Source organism: Emys orbicularis, chromosome 1 (genome assembly GCF_028017835.1).
Source record: "Emys orbicularis isolate rEmyOrb1 chromosome 1, rEmyOrb1.hap1, whole genome shotgun sequence".
NCBI classification, from domain to species: Eukaryota; Metazoa; Chordata; order Testudines; family Emydidae; genus Emys; species Emys orbicularis.
Window position 1 is genome coordinate 144,212,500 of NC_088683.1, and position 18,545 is coordinate 144,231,044.

At 50.7% G+C, this 18,545-nt stretch overlaps 1 pseudogene; it reads left to right on the top strand.

Moving 5' to 3' along the window:
- Nucleotides 1-18,545, top strand: part of LOC135885884 (alpha-2-macroglobulin-like) — a 170,762-nt pseudogene that overhangs the window by 141,782 nt on the left and 10,435 nt on the right.

An 18,545-nucleotide genomic window follows, 5' to 3' on the forward strand; every position in this document is an offset into this window, starting at 1 on the left:
TTGGAGCAGGAGGAGCTGAGTTCTATCCCTACTGTAGCCCTACAGGACTAATCGGCCACAGTGTGTAATGGTGAATTTCTAGGTGGCCCTGCAGTCACTACAATATGTCATTTCAGGGCACTGAGCGCTTTGGCCCTGACCCAGCAAAGCTTTACTTTAGGCACATGACTTGTCCCATTGACCTCATACAGCCTTAAAGTTAAACACTTGGCAGGATCGAGCCCCTACATCCCTTCATTAGCATCACAGCATATTATCAGCATCAGCACATGGTGTAAAGCTGGAAGTTCTCTCTGTGTAACAAGGAAAGTCCATGTTTTACAGTGTGCTAGCAGCAACGACTCACCCATGGTAGAACACTGCAATATCCTCCCCTTGGGAGTGAGGAGGCAATAACTTGTTAGTAGCCGATTTCCATCTATTATCTGCTGGCTTCATGAGAATTATTATTACATGAGAATTTGCAAGTCTCCCTCTTTCTCTGATTCATGCCCTGCTCTTCCTTCCTTCCTTCCTTTCTTTCTTTCTTTCTTTCTTTCTTTCTTTCTTTCTTTCTTTCTTTCTTTTCCCCAGCGTTTTCTTCTCCCCATCTCTCTCCATCACCCCTGCCCAGATGTTTCTGCCACCAGGTGCTCAATGTCTCTGCAGGTTCTCACCTTTCTCATTTTCCTTCCTCTTCCCTTTTCCTCCCCAACCCGAAGCCTGAAGGGTTTGAGAAGGAAACGACCTACAACTTCCTGCTCTGTGCAGCTGGTAAGAGTCCCACCCCTCCTGACCTGCCTCTGCAAAGGGAAGGGTGGAAACCCCGGGTGTCCGAGGGGAAGAGCTAACTAGAAGCAGTAATATGGAACTGAGAAAGTGGGACACCTCCAGCTGGATAACGAGGAAACGTTTCCTAACACTGAAGGGCTGGAATGGCCCCCAAGGGAAGGGCTGGAAGTATAGGTCTTAGGGAACGGTTCCTGGGGGGATGGGCTAGATGGGATTTAATGGGGCTTTCCCCTTCTTGCACTCTCTGATTCCATGGAGTGAAATTACAAACTGGAAGGTGCCAGGGAAAGAGCGGGAGACTGCAGTTCCCTTGTCTCACCAGGTGGTGGCACCTCGCTTCATGTGGAGGGTTGGGGTGGGAGGTGAGGGGATCCACACCTGAGAGGGGAGTTGGGGATGCGTGGGGGGTTCACTATAAAGCTATGGAGGAATGGAGCTGCTAAAGGCAGGGAGCCCCTGTGCAGTGCCAGGGGAAAGACAGCAGCAGGGGCAGTGTCCTAGCTCCTGTGCTGGGGCCTGGTCACTGCTACATGGGGGGATTTTACTACAATCCCATCTATGTCACTTTTCCCCAGGAAAGACAGCGCCGCAGCCAATGTCCCTGAAGCTCCCAGAGAACGTGGTGCAGGGCTCGGCCAGAGCCTATTTCTCAGTGCTGGGTAAGTGAGGCAGTTCGAAGAGCCCGGCTTTGGGTGCTGTTGCCGTCCCTTCCCCGTGCCTGACGTTAGTGGTCTTTCCACCCGTTCCACTCCTCACCCCGTTGTGCACTCGTCACAGCCCCTCCATTTATCCCCCAGCTGCCCACTGCTGTAGTCTCTTGCTAGCACTTCACCCCTTTTTCTCTCTCCTTCCCCCGTCTCTGCCTCTGGGCCCACGACTCTAGCTATTCGTCCAGCCTAGTGCTCCCATCTGTCCTTCCAGCAGCACGCCCTTCACTTTGCCTTTCATGTGTCCCTTCTCTGTCTCCTCCTTTCTCTGTGTATCTCTCTCTCTTTCCCTCCTATTGCTTGTGATCTCACAAGCCTGTTATGGATGCCTCACACTAGCATCCTTGCTCTGCGGTGCACTCTGCCTCCGCAGGCCGGCTCTGGGCCACACTGACTCCCTGTATCTCCATCCCCAGGCGATATCCTGGGCACAGCCATGCAGAACCTGCAGCAGCTCCTCCAGATGCCCTTCGGCTGCGGGGAGCAGAACATGGTCCTGTTTGCCCCCAACATCTACGTCCTGGACTATCTGAATAAGACGGGGCAGCTGAGTGAGGAGACCAAATCCAAGGCCATCGGATACTTAGTCAGCGGTGAGAAGGGACGGGGCTTTTGTTTCTTCACCTGCTCCCTTCCAAGGTTGTGCTCCGAGCTTTTTGTGTGTGCCTTGCTCAGATAATGCTCCAACTGGGAAGGGGGATGGACGGACTGAGGGGACCACCTGTCTCTTGGGTGGGAGGGGGAACGCACTTGTACTTTCTCAGCCCTGTCATCCCATTGCTCTCCAGTGTGTGAGCCCAGTGGTAATTCACTCTTACCCCAGCAAACCAGACTCGGCTCCCCAGATGGGCTATAGGCCTCCCTAGCCACCAGTGTATTGGCAGCACCGTCACAACTGACCCCTCATCATTCACCTTTGAACCAGGGCCTCTGACACCCCCCCCCCTCCCCGCCAATCCTGCACCAGAGGTCAGAGGTTCCCTTTCCCAGGAGCTACTCCGAGTAGTTACTTCATTAATGGTTGGTGTTACAATAGATCACTTCCCAACAGGGGGTGCCATAGCATGGTAGTAGAAAACTCTACTCTCTGGAAGTGCTTGATGGGAGAAGATGGGTCCATGTGGATGAATGACACAGCCTGGGTGCTGCACTGCACTGGGTGCATTTCTGCTGATGACATGCAAGGCAGAGAAGAAGAGCTGGGTTGGTTCTGCAGGTCTGGCAGCAGTAAATGGAGCAAAACCTGGGTTTAAGCCTTGTTTTCACTAGGGGAGATGTGTCTATTTGTAACACATTTAGCCGACTTGTAGTTTTAATACATGTTAGTTGATCAAGGTAAACTCTAGGCTCCTCGCTAAGGTTAACTCAACCAGCTAACATGTGTGAAACTACAAGTGCCTTGTCTGTGTTAGGACTGAAACACGTGTTAGCTAGCAATGTTGGTAATGCTCCTTTATTCCTAATGTGGACATGACCTTTGCCAGTAAAGCCAGTAGCCATGACTCTGAACACACACGGGGCAGAGCTGCTGAGTGACAAGGGGCCCTTTCCACACAGTCACTTTTCAGAACAGCCCCAGTTTGGGTCACACCTTTGATTAGTCCTCATTCTCCATTTCTGCTCCACCCTGTTTTTAATGAGGGTTAGCAATCTTTCAGAGACAGCCTTCCCATTTATCTTAGGTGCTGCAAAGGGATCCTTGAACCTGGTATAGGTGGCTAGTAGATGCACATCATAACCCTGTTTCCTGTACCTTCATTTAACACCTAACAGAAGACCAAGGCCTCTCTGCTGAACCACTGAGGCTGTTTTTAGGAATGGGAGGCCTGCCTGGCTTGTGTACTCTACATCGGACCTGCTTCTGCGTCTAAGGCTTGATCTAAACCCAGCTTTGTAGCAGTGTAACTATTTCAGTTAGGAGGTGATATTTTACCAAAATAATTTAATCAGTACAACCCCTAGTGTGGATGCAGTTCTACCCCCTTCCCATCTGGGAACAAGCTGTACTGGTATTAGCACTTTTATACTATCCTAACTACATCCACACTGGGGGATTCGCAGCATTTTAACGCTACTGGTACAATTAAAGCAGGATGTTTGTGTGTAGACAGGGCTGAAAATTCTCTTTTCCTAGCTGGACTTTATTGCAGTAAAACCCAACTTCATTCTCCCTTTCAGGTTACCAGACACAGCTGAATTACAAACACTGGGACGGCTCCTACAGCACATTTGGGCCACCTTATGGGCAATCAGGGAATACCTGGTAAGATTTCAGTGCTGCTGAATTCTTTCCCTTCTCTTGTTATAACCTGGAGCTTGCCCATTGTTAACAGGTGTTGATCATGAAGGGGCGGAGGAGAGGGGAGGAGCTCTAGAGCTGATGATGTGGGATAAGGCAACTATGGGAGGTGGTAGGGAAGGGAGATCTCCTTTAGTTCATATGCTAGAGGCCTGCGATTTTGGATTAATAACCATTTACAGCCCTCTGATTCCCTGCTCAGCTCAGGTTAGAGCAGCCTGGGGGCTGTTCTAACTTGCTCCAGCTGGCCACAGTCCCCTGAGGACCATACATCAGCTAGGTGTGTCCAGAACACAGCACACTCCAGCCACTCACTCTCTGTACCAGGGGCTATACGGAGGATGGCGTAAAAGTGCCGGCCAAAGATTCCCCTGCTGGGTGACTTGCTGGTAGTTTCAGCTCCCTTTGTGTTACCTGAGCAGGGTGCAGGGGTCAGAACAGGGCAGAGAATCCACCCAGAAGTCCTGATTGTGGATACTTGTCCTTTCTGAAATTATGTGTTTGACCCTCCGATGGAAAATGTAGCCACCACTGCCCTCAGGATAATGAGGTGGCTGGTAACTCAGGGTGGAGCCATCACAGCCCCTCAATGCTTAGTGCATGCCTTGCTGGGTGAAGAAACAGGTTCTGCAGGGAGTGGTGGGTGGGCAGCTCTGTAGGGGTTGCTCTTCCCTCTGCCACTACTGACTCTATTGTCCCAGTGTGGTGCTAGGGGGCGCTGTGCTGCAGGGAGCGGGGCGGGTGGCTTAGTAAGGAGTATTGTATCTCTGAATGCTGACCCCAGTCTGATGCTAGGGGGTGCTGTGCTGCTGTTTTTATAATAAGAAAGTGCAGAGCCAGTGTCCTGGCCATTCCTGGTCACTGAAGATGCTGAGGGCTGTTCTCCCAAAGGTTCTGGACAACAACCTTCTACCCGCTAAACTGTGCCCTGGCCGTTTGAAACCAATGCAGGAAGCTGGCTCACTTCCTGTCCTAAAACGGGCAGTTTTGCTGTGCCCTGTCAGACGACTGCTGGGTCTTGCCCCCAGGCTCTGCTGCATGTCAGTAGGTGGCTGAGTGAGATAATGGTTCCCTGGCCCATGGCCACCAGCTCTCTGGCCCCTGCTGCTTCCCCTCAGGCTGGCGATGCCCCAGGACCCCGTCCCCTCCAGCGAGCACAGGGCATGGGAGGGAGCTCTCACCGCTGTCCGCTCTCTGTCGCAGGCTGACGGCCTTCGTCCTCAAGTCCTTTGCGCAGGCCCGCTCTCACATCTTCATCGAGGAGAAGCACATCCAGGACGCCCTGGCCTGGCTCGCTGGCAAGCAGAAGGACAACGGCTGCTTCCGCAGCTCCGGGACGCTCCTGAACAATGCCATAAAGGTGACGTATCCGCCCAGCCAGCTTCCCATGGGCCTCATGGGACCCATACAGGACTCCAGTGACACGCAGAAAGCCTGCAACTGTGCATGGGAACAGCTCAGCCACTGCAGCACATGGGGCTGGGGCAGGGGGCTTGGAAATGGGGCAGATGGGATCTACCAAGGGAGGCAAGAGCGGGGGAGAACCATACTGTACATGGAGCGACCATGGGTAGGGGAAGGGAGAAGAGGGGCAGATACCTGGAAGCTACCATAGTGTGGGAAGAACAGGGATGTAGAACGCCCCTGGGAGGAGGGGCCAGTGGGTGGGGTTTCGGGGTTAATGTCTCTCTCTGTGGTTCCCTGCAGGGCGGGGTGGACGATGAGGTCACGCTCTCTGCCTACATCACCATCGCGCTGCTGGAGATTCCTCTGCCCATCAGTGTACGTACCTGTAACCCCTCAAGCCACCGACAGAGCTGGGGACCCCCAAGTCACAGCCTCCCATCCCGAGAGAGAAGCCTTTAAAAAAGGGGGAAATCCAGTCAGAAAAGTCTTTAAATTGAGGTCCAAATCTGGAATTGGAATTTCCCTGCAGCTTCCCTTCCAGTCCAGGGCGCTGGTTCTGTCTCATCTCTAATCCTTTTATATGATCTTTATTTAAAAACTTTTGAGGCGGCGTTTGCTTGATCCTCTCTTACAAGCCTACAGCTTAGAGTTTTACAGATATTTAACACTTGGGTAAATAACACTTAACCCCTTGGCAGTTGGCACCAGCCAAATGGGTCCCCATCAAGGGCTGATTTCTGTTCTCCTTCAGTTAGGTCTGCTCCACACCCAGAAGTCGCACTGGCAAAAGTTTTATCATCAGCGAGCAACCGAAAAGACTATATTGGTGCAGTGAGTTGACACTGGGCCAGTTGTGCCAGCGCGTTGTGTTCACCTAGTATCAGCCCAGATTGGCAAAAGTGTGGTGCATTGTGGGTAGGCATCCCAGTGTCCTCTGTGCCACTTTCAGCAGCACTGCCTTGTGGGGAAATGTTGCTGCGTAGCTTTCGCTGTGCTTGTGGGAAATGTTCAGTCAGCACGTGGGAAAAGGTAGCAAGTAGCAGGAACAGCTGTGGCTGTGGAGAATGTGCTGACTGTGTAAAAGCCAGGCGGGCTTCCCATCATTGGGACCCTTGGTTCAAAAGTGCTGCCAGACAGCCTCTGTTAAAGGGAATGTTGCACTGTGGGACTGCAGTGGAAGGACCACTTACACTGGTACTTCCAGTGAGCATGCACCTTACCACTGTGCTGATATAACTCCACTGACATGGGGCTTATGCCACTCCAGAAAAGGGAGTCAGTGTGCCCCCAAAAGTGGAGGATTTTTGTCAGTAGGCAAGTTGAGTGTGAACGTGTGCCAGGCTATGCCCAGAAAAGCTGAGTTCTGTAACTTGAGTCTAGACCAGGCTTTAGATGTGTGGTGCTACTGGCTGCGGTCAGACAAGACAAGTGGATGTGGCCCAACATGGCCTGCTTGTTAACATTGTCCTGATGACGTGGCAGCCAGTTCCCATCCACTGTCATTAGACTAACCTGATCCCCTATATTTAATTGAGGAAAGTTGATGTCCTGATTAAGCCCTTCTCAGTTAGAAGGAGTATAAACCCCAAGGCATTTTGTTTTCAGGCTTTCCTGTCTCAAAACCAGCTGAGCTCATTCCCTCTCTTAGCAGACACCAAGTGCTAGGAAGGTTCAGATCAAAACATTTTGAAAAAGTTTCAAGCCACTGAAAATGGGACTGTCTGCTGGACTTTCCATTCTCAGCCATTGACGAAAACAGATGAACTGCCCTGCTGTGTATGCACCTGTGCACATTGGTATCCCTTGGAATGTCATTATGGGAAATGTCTGATTCCAAACTTTGCTTCTCAAATGTTCCTAAGTGAGTACTGACCGCAGGACAAATTTAAAGGGTCAGTTTCCCCAGTACACCATCGCCATTCACAAATCACTGGTTCGCTCTGGATGCTTAGTGCTAGCCTAGTGATGCAACGCAGCTGTAAACCAGCCACTACACATTGCTGGAGTGGTGAAAGCGAGAGAGTGTCCTGGGGAATATGGCTCTGAAAGATCAGTTATTGTTTAGAGTTACCCATGTGTCAGAAGGTCCGGAAAAAAATACTTCATAAAATGGAAAAAGTGCATATTGTTTCCTGCCTGCTGAGCTCACAGACTGAATTCACCTCCATGGTGACCTCTCCCTTCCCTCTCTCAGCCCATGTCTCTCTCCCCACACAGCACTCTGTGGTCCGTAACGCTCTGTTCTGTCTGGAGACGACCGCAGAGCAGGGAGGAAACCACGTGTACACCAGGGCGCTACTGGCCTACGCCTTTGCCCTGGCGGGGAAGGAGGAGAAGCGCAGGGCACTGCTGGACTCGCTTGACAAGGAAGCTGTGAAAGAGGGTGAGAGTTCCCGACGGGCCCTTCTCCTGCATCCCAGCCCACTGGCCCTACATCCCCCACTTGTAAGGTGACCATGTATTGAGAATCATATACAGGTGCTCAGAGGGGAAACCACAGCAGGGGAAAGTTAGGAGGGACCAGGACCAGGCGGGAGAACATTATTTGACATGAAGAAACAAGATTGAGAGAGAGGCAGCCCAAGCAGCCAGGACCGGCCCCCGGCCCATTTCTGATAGCACAGCATGTTGTATCCCTGCCCTTTTAAACTGGGTCATTGATTGTATCCTTCAGTATCCAACCTACCTATTAGGTAAAATGTCAACATTCCCTTTGTATTTGTCTCCCTTGCGTTTGCCCTTTCCCTTGTCCCTGCCTTCCCTCCATTTGCCCCCTTTCTCTACTCCGGAGCTTGTTAGCTTTTCCTCTGTTTGTTTCAGTCTGTTTTCCCCTTTTCTATACTGTGAAATAACTGGTCTCTCCTTTCTTTTCCTCGTGCTCTCTTCCTCCTTCCCCCAAGTCTCCCAAACTCTCTCCTGCCTCCCATACCAAAAGCTCTCACATACTCCCTACTTCCCAGCCCACAAAATCAAAGGCATACTGTCCTGCTGTCTTGTACCCCACAAATCTCTCTCTCCCCACACACACACTGCAGCCTGCCCCAGGCACAAGCTAATGCACAAGCACGTGCAAGGTTGCCCCAGGATCCACTCACACACAGGCTCCTTCTCCCCCACCCGAAAGCCACTCACACACACACGCAGGCTGCCCCCAACCCTAGTGCACATGGGACTTGTTATGCAGGGTCCCAGCACACGCACACTCCATGTTTCCTTCCCGTCACAACAGACACCTGGGTTCTCTGTCCCCTGCCCCAGCCCCCACAAACACAGATCCTCAGCCCCACACTCATAGGCCTCATGCAGGTGAGGAAACTCACTGTGTTAGAAAATGCATTAGCTGACACACTGCTAAAGACAACTCAGCACCTTGTCTAGACAGGATCAGGTGGGGTGAAAAACAGCAGCTGGTCGTGGCCAACCGAATCACATTAGCTGCCTGTAGCTCACCTGAGGGCACCCCATAGCCTAAATTTACAAATAGCAAATGAATTTATAAGCCCAGCCATCCCTGTCTATGCTAGGTGCCAAGTATTCTTGACCAGCGTGCTGCTTAATGCATTTTCTTTTCTAACACAGAGCATTTCCCCAGGGTAGATGGACCTTCAGGCCTTGTCTACCCTCAAAATTCGTTCTGCTGTATCTGTACTGGTATAGTTAAAGTGGTGTGACTCCCCCAGTGTGGATACAATTATAGCAGTGTGAAGGTGTTCATACCAATAGAACTGTTCCCGTACAGCTCTACCAGTACAAGACACCTTTATGCTGGTATAACTGTGCCCAGACTAGAGGTACCAGTAGAAAAGTCACAGCCCTAACCAAAATAGTTGTAGTGGCACAAAATCTGTGTGTTGGCCAGGTCTTAGAAGCGTCTTCTCTCCCTTCCACCCTCCTTGAGTGTCTCTCCCCTCCTCCCCAACCATGTGTGCAGGTTCTCTCCCTCCCTTTCCTGCCCTCCTCCCTAGGATCTCTCACCCAAGGTTTTTCTTTCCTTCTCCCCTGGTTTCTCCTTCCCTCTCCCTCTCCTTGCTCCTTTGGGTCCAGGTGTCTCTACCCTCCTCTCCCCCTTTGCCTCAGGAGGATTCCTGTCCCCCCCCCCGCCCCCCCCTCCCCAGGACTGTCGCCCATTTTGAGGGGGGAGTCTGTTGCAGGGGGAGGAAGCAGCTCAGTGGCATCTAGCTTCCTCCCCCCCCCCCCACAGGCTCTGTTGGCTACAGCAGCCCAGGGGTGGGCCAGCACCGAGAGCAGCTCAGGGGGCAGCAGGTGAGGCAGAGGATGGTTTGGTCCAAGGGGCATTACATGGAGAGAAGCATCAAGGGGGCACATTTTAGGACACTGGGAGATGCCTTACAGCTCCCCAGACATAGGGGGCATTACCAGGGAGAAGAGATTTGGGCCTGGGTCCCCTTTCCCTAGGGCAAGTTCCTGTGGGGACGGTTTGATGGTGGCTTTTCTTAAGGCGCTGAAATATTCATATAAAGGCAAAGGAAACTTTTTTAAAACGAGAGCTGGGGCCGGGGCTGCCGGTGCCTAACTTTGTAGTGACACAGGTGTATCTGGGGGTCCCCCCCACCACACCTCAGTGCTGTGAGTGAGCATATCCTGAAACTTGACCAAATGGTACAATTCCCACTGAGCAATAGCACAGCTCTGCCGGTGTCTTCGCTGGCTCCGCTCCATTCACTGCTCCTCGCTCTGGACAATCGTTCCATGGGAGCGATGGCCCCTGGTCAGCACAGAGTGACGTCTGCTCCCTACAGCAAGAGACAAACGAAGAGGAGAAGCCTGATGTTTGGACTGATAAAATGAAAAAACAGATCATTCCGGGGGGCCCAAAATAAGGTCCTGGTGTCCCAGGAAATCCCAGGAAGAACTGGGACTGTGCTGGTAAGACAAGGACTTATGGGCTCTTCACCCTGCTGGAGTGGGGTGTGACCGTCACTGCTGTAACCCTTTGGCCTTGAGCGCCTGGGGCCACTTAGCGACCTCACACTTTTTGGATCAAAGAGCCCAATAAAGGCTGCTACTGTCCATTCCTGGGATGTGCCTTCATAAGATAAAGGGGATGTAGGCACAGAGGTGGCAGCCTGATTAGTCACTGAGTGTTCGTACCACAAGGTTTGTATAAATCCACTAGACCAGCAAGTGAGGGACTATTTAATCCTTTCACGTCTCATGTCAATATGCCAAATGAGCACGGGGGGCTCTGTTCTCCCACCCGCAGCAGCAGAAGGTCAATAACCCCCTTAGAAATGGCATGTACTAAGCATCTGTATTTCCTTCTCTCCTGCCCTCCCTCTCCCTTCTCCCGCTGCAGATGGCTCCATTCACTGGCAGAGGCCTGGGAAGGAGCCGAAAGCCGATCTCCCCTTCTATCACCCCCGTGCTCCTTCAGCCGAGGTGGAGATGACGAGGTGGAGATAACGTCCTACGTGCTCCTCACTTACCTCACCACTCAGCCGGCGCCATCTCAAGATGACCTGTCATTAGCAGCTCAAATTGCAAAGTGGATCAGCAAGCAGCAGAATCCCAATGGGGGCTTCTCCTCCACCCAGGTGAGCTGTTCCCATCCCGAGCCTCAGACACCCAGGGCAGGAGTGGGAGGCAGACAGGAGAGGGCAGGAGACAGACAAGTAATCCAGGGGGAGGGGAAGGCTGACCTGGGGAGTGGGAAGGGGTGGCAGTCTCCTGGCTGTATAGTTTAGTTTAGATCATGGGATAGTCACAGCATGGAGCATGGCTACATCAGATACCCACAGGCCCAGGGGGGCTAATGAGGCAGGAGACTGGACGAGTGATGCTCCTGTGTATGGAGGACAGAAGAGTCGCCCTGAGCACTCACAAGGTAGTGCAGTGCCATCCCCAGCTCCCCCCAGCACTGACCCCATCCAGCCAGGCCAATTCAGCTCAGGAGCAGAGGCCTTCCCAGAGAAGCAGCAGCAGCCAGTCACTGCCGGACATACCCGAAAGGGGGGAGGGGAGCATCATCCTGAGTGACAACCAAACAGGAGGTGCCACCTACCCCTTTGAGCAGGTGCAGGCCATGCTGGTGCTTGGAGGCTGGGACCTTAGGGAGTGACCTCTCTAGACAGGACCAATCATTGGCCCCATGTTCCACCATTTCCCTGGTTGGCTTGATACCCAAAGGGCTGAAAGACTTTCTCATACTCCATTACTGAGCCTCCTGGCTGCCTCACCAGGGTCCTCTCTGAGCTACAGGCAGCTCCTATTTCACCTGGTCCTGAACTGTCCCTTCGGGGCAAGGGTGGTGGCATCTTCCCTCAGATGCCTGTGGTGGAGTATCAGAGATCCCAAGGCCTAGGTTCCCTAAGGTACTTAGACACTTGGCTGCTTTCAGTGGGAGAAAGGTGCTTAAATACCTTTGAGGATCTGGGCCCAAGGGAATAGAGTGAATGGTTTGTGGGAGTGAGGAGTGGAAATGGGAAAATCAGGGCACTGCTGTGTAGGAAGAGCCAGTGGAGTGAGGGATCCGGGCCCATAGAAATGGCTCATTCATCCCCTTGGGCACCTGGGCCCATCTCTTGTCTGGCAGGACACAGTGGTGGCACTCCAGGCACTGTCCCGATATGGAGTCTCCACCTATGCCAAGAGCGGAGGAGCATCCACAGTGACCCTGCAATCCACAGGGAACTTCCAGTCCCAGTTCCAGGTGGATCACACGAACCGTCTGCTGCTCCAGTGTGTGGCACTGCCAGAGGTGCCAGGGGACTACAGCACGGGGGTGACAGGAGAAGGATGTGTCTACGTGCAGGTATGGGGCCCTGGGGCAAGTGGAGAGGGAGAGGCTGCTGCTGAGGGGAGCCCATCTCATTCCCATTGGAGATGGCAAGATGGGGTGGATTGGGGAGGGAGGGAAGGAAAAGAGAGGAAGAGATGGGGGAGAGGAGGAGAAAATAGGAAAGAGGTGTGAGGAGGAGAGAGAGTTGACAGAGAGAGTTGGGGAAGTGGGAGAGAGAGAGAGAAGAGATAAAGGAAAGAATGAAACTGAGCAGAGGGAAGGAGATAGAGGAGATGGATAGATGGAGACACACAGAGAACCATGTATTCTCTTTCAGACCAGCCTGAGGTACAATGTGCTCCCCAAGCCCGGCGAGGCGCCATTCGCGCTGGAGGTGCACACAGTCCCCAAGACATGTGACAGCGCCAGGGCTCAAAGGACCTTTAACATCGCCATAAACATCAGGTAACTCCCCCTCGCAGGGCCGGACCTTCCGGAGCAGCCCTAGGGCTGGGGACGAGTCATTCTAGAGGTGAGGGGAGCCCCCAGAAAAGTTGATACAAATCAATATTTTTCCAAAAATTAAATCATGATATTTTCTTAATTGCAATTGCTCTTTTCAATGTCAATCAGATTTTGTATTTCTGTGTTGCCAGCTCTTTACTTTCTCCCGCTAAATTGTTAGAGTGATTGTTCTGGGCTTGTTTCTCTGAGACTGAAAAAGACATGTTTGCTTTTTTTGCAACAGCATCACACTGTTGACTCATATTTAGCTTGTGGTCCACTATAACCCCTAGATCCCTTTCTGCCGTACTCCTTCCTAGACAGTCTCTTCCCATTCTGTATGTGTGAAACTGATTTTTTCTTCCTAAGTGGAGCACTTTGCATTTGTCTTTGTTAAACTTCATCCTGTTTAACTCAGACCATTTCTCCAATTTGTCCAGGTCATTTTGAATTATGACCCTGTCCTCCAAAGCAGTTGCAATCCCTCCCAGTTTGGTATCATCCGCAAACTTAATAAGCGTACTTTCTATGCCAATATCTAAGTCGTTAATGAAGATATTGAACAGAGCCGGTCCCAAAACAGACCCCTGCGGAACCCCACTCGTTATGCCTTTCCAGCAGGATTGGGAACCATTAATAACAACTCTCTGGGTACGGTTATCCAGCCAGTTATGCACCCACCTTATAGTAGCCCCATCTAAATTGTATTTGCCTAGTTTATCGATAAGAATATCATGCGAGACCGTATCAAATGCCTTACTAAAGTCTAGGTATACCACATCCACAGCTTCTCCCTTATCCACAAGACTCGTTAACCTATCAAAGAAAGCTATCAGATTGGTTTGACATGATTTGTTCTTTACAAATCCATGCTGGCTGTTCCCTATCACCTTACCACCTTCCAAGTGTTTGCAGATGATTTCCTTAATTACTTGCTCCATTATCTTCCCTGGCACAGAAGTTAAACTAACTGGTCTGTAGTTTCCTGGGTTGTTTTTATTTCCCTTTTTATAGATGGGCACTATATTTGCCCTTTTCCAGTCTTCTGGAATCTCTCCTGTCTCCCATGATTTTCCAAAGATAATAGCTAGAGGCTCAGATACCTCCTCTATTAGCTCCTTGAGTATTCTAGGATGTATTTCATCAGGCCCTGGTGACTTGCAGGCATCTAACTTTTCTAAGTGATTTTTAACTTGTTCTTTTTTTATTTTATCTGCTAAACCTACCCCCTTCCCATTAGCATTCACTATGTTAGGCATTCCTTCAGACTTCTCGGTGAAGACCGAAACAAAGAAGTCATTAAGCATCTCTGCCATTTCCAAGTTTCCTGTTACTGTTTCTCCCTCTTCACTAAGCAGTGGGCCTACCCTGTCTTTGGTCTTCCTCTTGCTTCTAATGTATTGATAAAAAGTCTTCTTGTTTCCCTTTATTCCTGTAGCTAGTTTGAGCTCATTTTGTGCCTTTGCCTTTCTAATCTTGCCCCTGCATTCCTGTGTTGTTTGCCTATATTCATCCTTTGTAATCTGTCCTAGTTTCCATTTTTTATATGACTCCTTTTTATTTTTTAGATCATGCACGATCTCGTGGTTAAGCCAAGGTGGTCTTTTGCCACATTTTCTATCTTTCCTAACCAGCGGAATAGCTTGCTTTTGGGCCCTTAATAGTGTCCCTTTGAAAAACTGCCAACTCTCCTCAGTTGTTTTTCCCCTCAGTCTTAATTCTCATGGGACCTTACCTATCAGCTCTCTGAGCTTACCAAAATCCGCCTTCCTGAAATCCATTGTCTCTATTTTGCTGTTCTCCCTTCTACCCTTCCTTAGAATTGCAAACTCTATGATTTCATGATCACTTTCACGCAAGCTGCCTTCTACTTTCAAATTCTCAACGAGTTCCTCCCTATTTGTTAAAATCAAGTCTAGAACAGCTTCCCCCCTAGTAGCTTTTTCAACCTTCTGAAATAAAAAGTTGTCTGCAATGCAGTCCAAGAATTTGTTGGATAGTCTGTGCCCCGCTGTGTTATTTTCCCAACATATATCTGGATAGTTGAAGTCCCCCATCACCACCAAATCTTGGGCTTTGGATGATTTTGTTAGTTGTTTAAAAAAAGCCTCATCCACCTCTTCCACCTGGTTAGGTGGCCTGTAGTAGACTCCTAGCATGACATCACCCTTGTTTTTTACCCCTTTTAGCCTAACCCAGAGACTCTCAACACTTCCATCTCCTATGTCCATCTCTACCTCAGTCCAAGTGTGTACATTTTTAATATATAAGGCAACACCTCCTCCCTTTTTCCCCTGTCTATCCTTCCTGAGCAAGCTGTATCTCCCTCTTCACTAAGCAGTGGGCCTACCCTGTCTTGGATCATAAGCATCCCTTATTAATTACCCAGTCTTGTTTATGATAACATACTTCTGTAGATACCTTTCAGTAGTTTTGAGGGGTTCCCTTCCCTTGCTGTCTGAGCTATATTAGTGAAGTTGGGGTAAAAACCAGAGTAAACGATTGCATTCCTTCCATCATCTTCCCTTCACCGTTGGGTTAGTTTCAATATGTATTTGGCAATAACTATATAGATACAAAAAATGAAAAGGCTTTTGGTTAGTATATAAAACTATTACGAGAGTTTAACATACAAAAATCATAAAAGGTTAATATTTACTAGCAAGAACAATGTTCAGCTTCTAATTTGGGGTGGAAAGATAATCGTTTGGATTTCTTGGGGAAACGGGCAGTTCACCCAATTTGACCTTCAATCTTACAGCCACACTTCTGGTTTGTTTAACTTACAGCTTCCCCACCCATCTCTTGGGCCACTTTGCATAGGAAAGCAGGGAATGACCCTTTCTTGATAACTTAGAGTTCTTTTTAGCTAGATTAGGAGGGAGAAAGAGGTTCTTTTCTAGGTGATTAACAATACTCTCATTAGCCATTTTAGTTTCTCTTCTTGGGGAGAGCAACTCCTGACCTTCGCTGAACTGTGGGTCCATAGACAAAGGGTCTCACCTGATGTGAACCATTTTATTCCTAAGTGCATCCTATTTTAGGATAAACAGAGGTGGATAGCTTTTCTCATTTTTGAGGGCTGGAAGGAATCACTAGTTATTAATCATTCATACCAGACCTGTTCTATATATCCCCTAGAGTACCTGCTAAACAATTTGCAGAAACAGCGCCTTCACTTCCAGTATTTTGTTTTTCTGTCTAGAAGTTCAGTCAAATTCAAATAGGATCCCCTAGCCGTAGTGGCATTTAGAAACACGAGTCTTTATAACTTAGTTCATCACAAACTGCAAATCTAAAGTAGCAGTAGCACCAATACTTACATTGGTTTTACAAACCCTCAACCCTATTTTAAATCAATAATTTAAACAAAACAAGTGATTTAAATCCTGATTTAAATTGTTCCCTCCTCCTCCTGCCACCAACGATGGGAGTAATTTAACTGAACCCCTTATTGGAAAGGATGCTGTCTTGCTTCAGGGACTTTCAACAAACTTCCACTGCTCCAAGGGCAGGACTGAGGGGCACTGGCAGAGCTGTGTGGGGAGCCCAGGACTGGGATAGCAGCGGGGCTGGGCTGCGGGGCAGGAATGACCGGTAGTGGCAGAGCAGGGAGCCAGGGACCAGCACTGGACTAGCAGGAGCCAGGCAGGGTGGGAGGTGCATCAGCTCTGTGCTGAGATGTATTAAACCTTGTTTCGTTTCCCACTTGGTCTCCCAGCTACACAGGGAAACGCCCCGTCTCCAACATGGTCATCGTTGACGTTAAGATGCTGTCAGGATTCGTACCTATGAAGTCATCAGTGAGGATGGTAATGGCCCGCTCTGTGTATGGGTTGCAGCCCCCCAGGGGTATCTGCCCCACAACCCAGTGGAGTCCAGTTCCCCACAACCCCAACCTCACCCAGTGGGCACCTAGGGCCCCTTGACTCCAACCCCACTCTGGCCCCGGTCAGCTCCAAACCCCAACCCCTCATTTTACCAGTGCAACCTGGCACCTCCCTAGTCCCTTGTCCAGCGTCAGACCCCCCCTTGTCTCCCATCTCTCTGACCTCATATCTTCTTTCTGACCCTCCCCTGATTCCCCACTCTTTCCCTGTCCCATCCCATCCCCCTGAGCTCCCACTCAGTGACTCCCTGATAAACTGTTACACACAGGGGGAGCAGGCCCGGCTGGAGGCACCTCACAGTCTCCCCTGGAGGGGGCAGTGCTCCTGTAAGGGGAAATCAGGCTGGGCTCGCGGGGTGCTTGGGAGAGAGAATGAGGAGCCCCCACCTCCCTGCATCCCTCTCTTCTCCCCCAGCTCTAACACCCGCCCCCACACACACACTGCAACTCCTGAGCCCACCCTGGGCCCTGCATCTCCTCAGGGAGACTCAGACGCTGGGAGGTATCCCTTGAGGGGCCCTGAGGTGTGATGCCATCAGACTAATGAAGCCTGTGAGCAGCACAGGGGAGGCAGTGCCCAGAGCCCAGCCCTGCCCACAGCCACAGCCCTCCCCTCAGGAGATGGGTCAGACAATGAGCTGATGCTGCACTTGATTGTGGCCCAGCCCCACAGGTCTCAAACCGTGATACTTCACATCTCAGACCACCAGCTGGGTGGGGCCATACATAGGCGGCACACGAAACCCCCGTTCGAGGAGGCTAGCCCCCACTCTGCCCCTTCCACCCAAGGCCCCACCCCTGCCCTGCTCCTTCTGCCTGAGGCCCCACCCCCATGCCCCCACACTCTCACCCACTGGGGCCAGAGGAGCCCTGAGCCCCCCACCACAATCAGAGGAACCCCAACTGGCCTGGCCAAGCAGCCCCAATCCCCAGCTCTGGAGGAGCTCGGAGCCCTGCTGCAGCCCAGCCCCGAGGCCACGGCTGGGCGCATTAGCGGAGGTTTGGGGATGTTGGCCAAATAGGGCCCGTTCTCCCCGGAGCTTACCCAATTACACCAAGGAGGCACGGAGAGACAAGAAGACGGGTACCAAGTTCTTTATTGATCGATCAGCTGAGCGGGCGCTCTCATCGTCTAATGCCAGAAGAGAGACACACCTTACATGGCCGAACAGGCCCTTTTTATAACCAGTAACAAACAACTTAGCCTTCATCCTTTTGCGTCATTATGCTGGCTTATGGATAATAGGGTACACAGGATACATATATTACTTTTGGGGAGGGGGATACAAGAGACATCTGTGGCGGATACATTTGTCATTTTGAAGGGAAAACAAGGTACATTTGCTGACCCTTTGCACTAAAAACCTTGGGGAGATATGGGGAAGCAGCTGCATATACTTGTGAGCCAAGTGAGCCAATTAAATTGGTTAACAAATAGCTGACATGGTTAAATGCACGTCCTTGGTTCTATTTAGATCTTTAGGCCTTTTCTATCAGATCTCCCCCCTTAAAAGCATTTTAAGAGTCTTATGGCCCTTGTTCCTCAGTTCCTAATGGCTGGTATAATATCATCATCTGTTGATATGTAACCTGATTAGCCAGTCTTTGGACTGCCGCAACCAAGCAAGGGGTAAAGCAAGCGAGAGTTAATAGGGTGGTAACAAAGAATATAAAAAGGAGAAAACCTTTTCGTAGCCATCCCAATTGTGGCAGCCAGGAGGTAAACCAATCTGTGTCCCACCCACCCCAGGTCTGTACTGGCTGGACTACCCAGGGCCACTCATTTAACTCTCCTGGACCGCCACATACCCAACAATTGGTAAGGTTAAAGGAATCTGCTATTATTTCCCCTAATTGCAAAAACCTGTTTTTCCCAACCATATGAATAACTGAATATGCATAACAGAAACACAAAGGATAACCTCATTGTCCCTTTCTCTTAAACAGTCCCTTTAGTCCCTCTAGTCCTTGGTACTTCCAGGTGGAGTCTTCACCTGTGCCACCCCGGGCTTCCGGAGCCGGAGTGGACAGAGGGCTGTTGTCCTCTTTGGTTGTGTTGCTCTCCGGGTTTGGATTCAGAAACCGCTTTACCTGTGTATGATGTGTCCACTTGTCGCTCCCGAGGACCTTAACGGCGGCCTGGCTGATGAGCGATACAGTGTGCGGGCCGTCCCACCGTGGCGTGAGGGGATCACGCTTCCACTTTTTGATAAGGACTTGATCACCGAT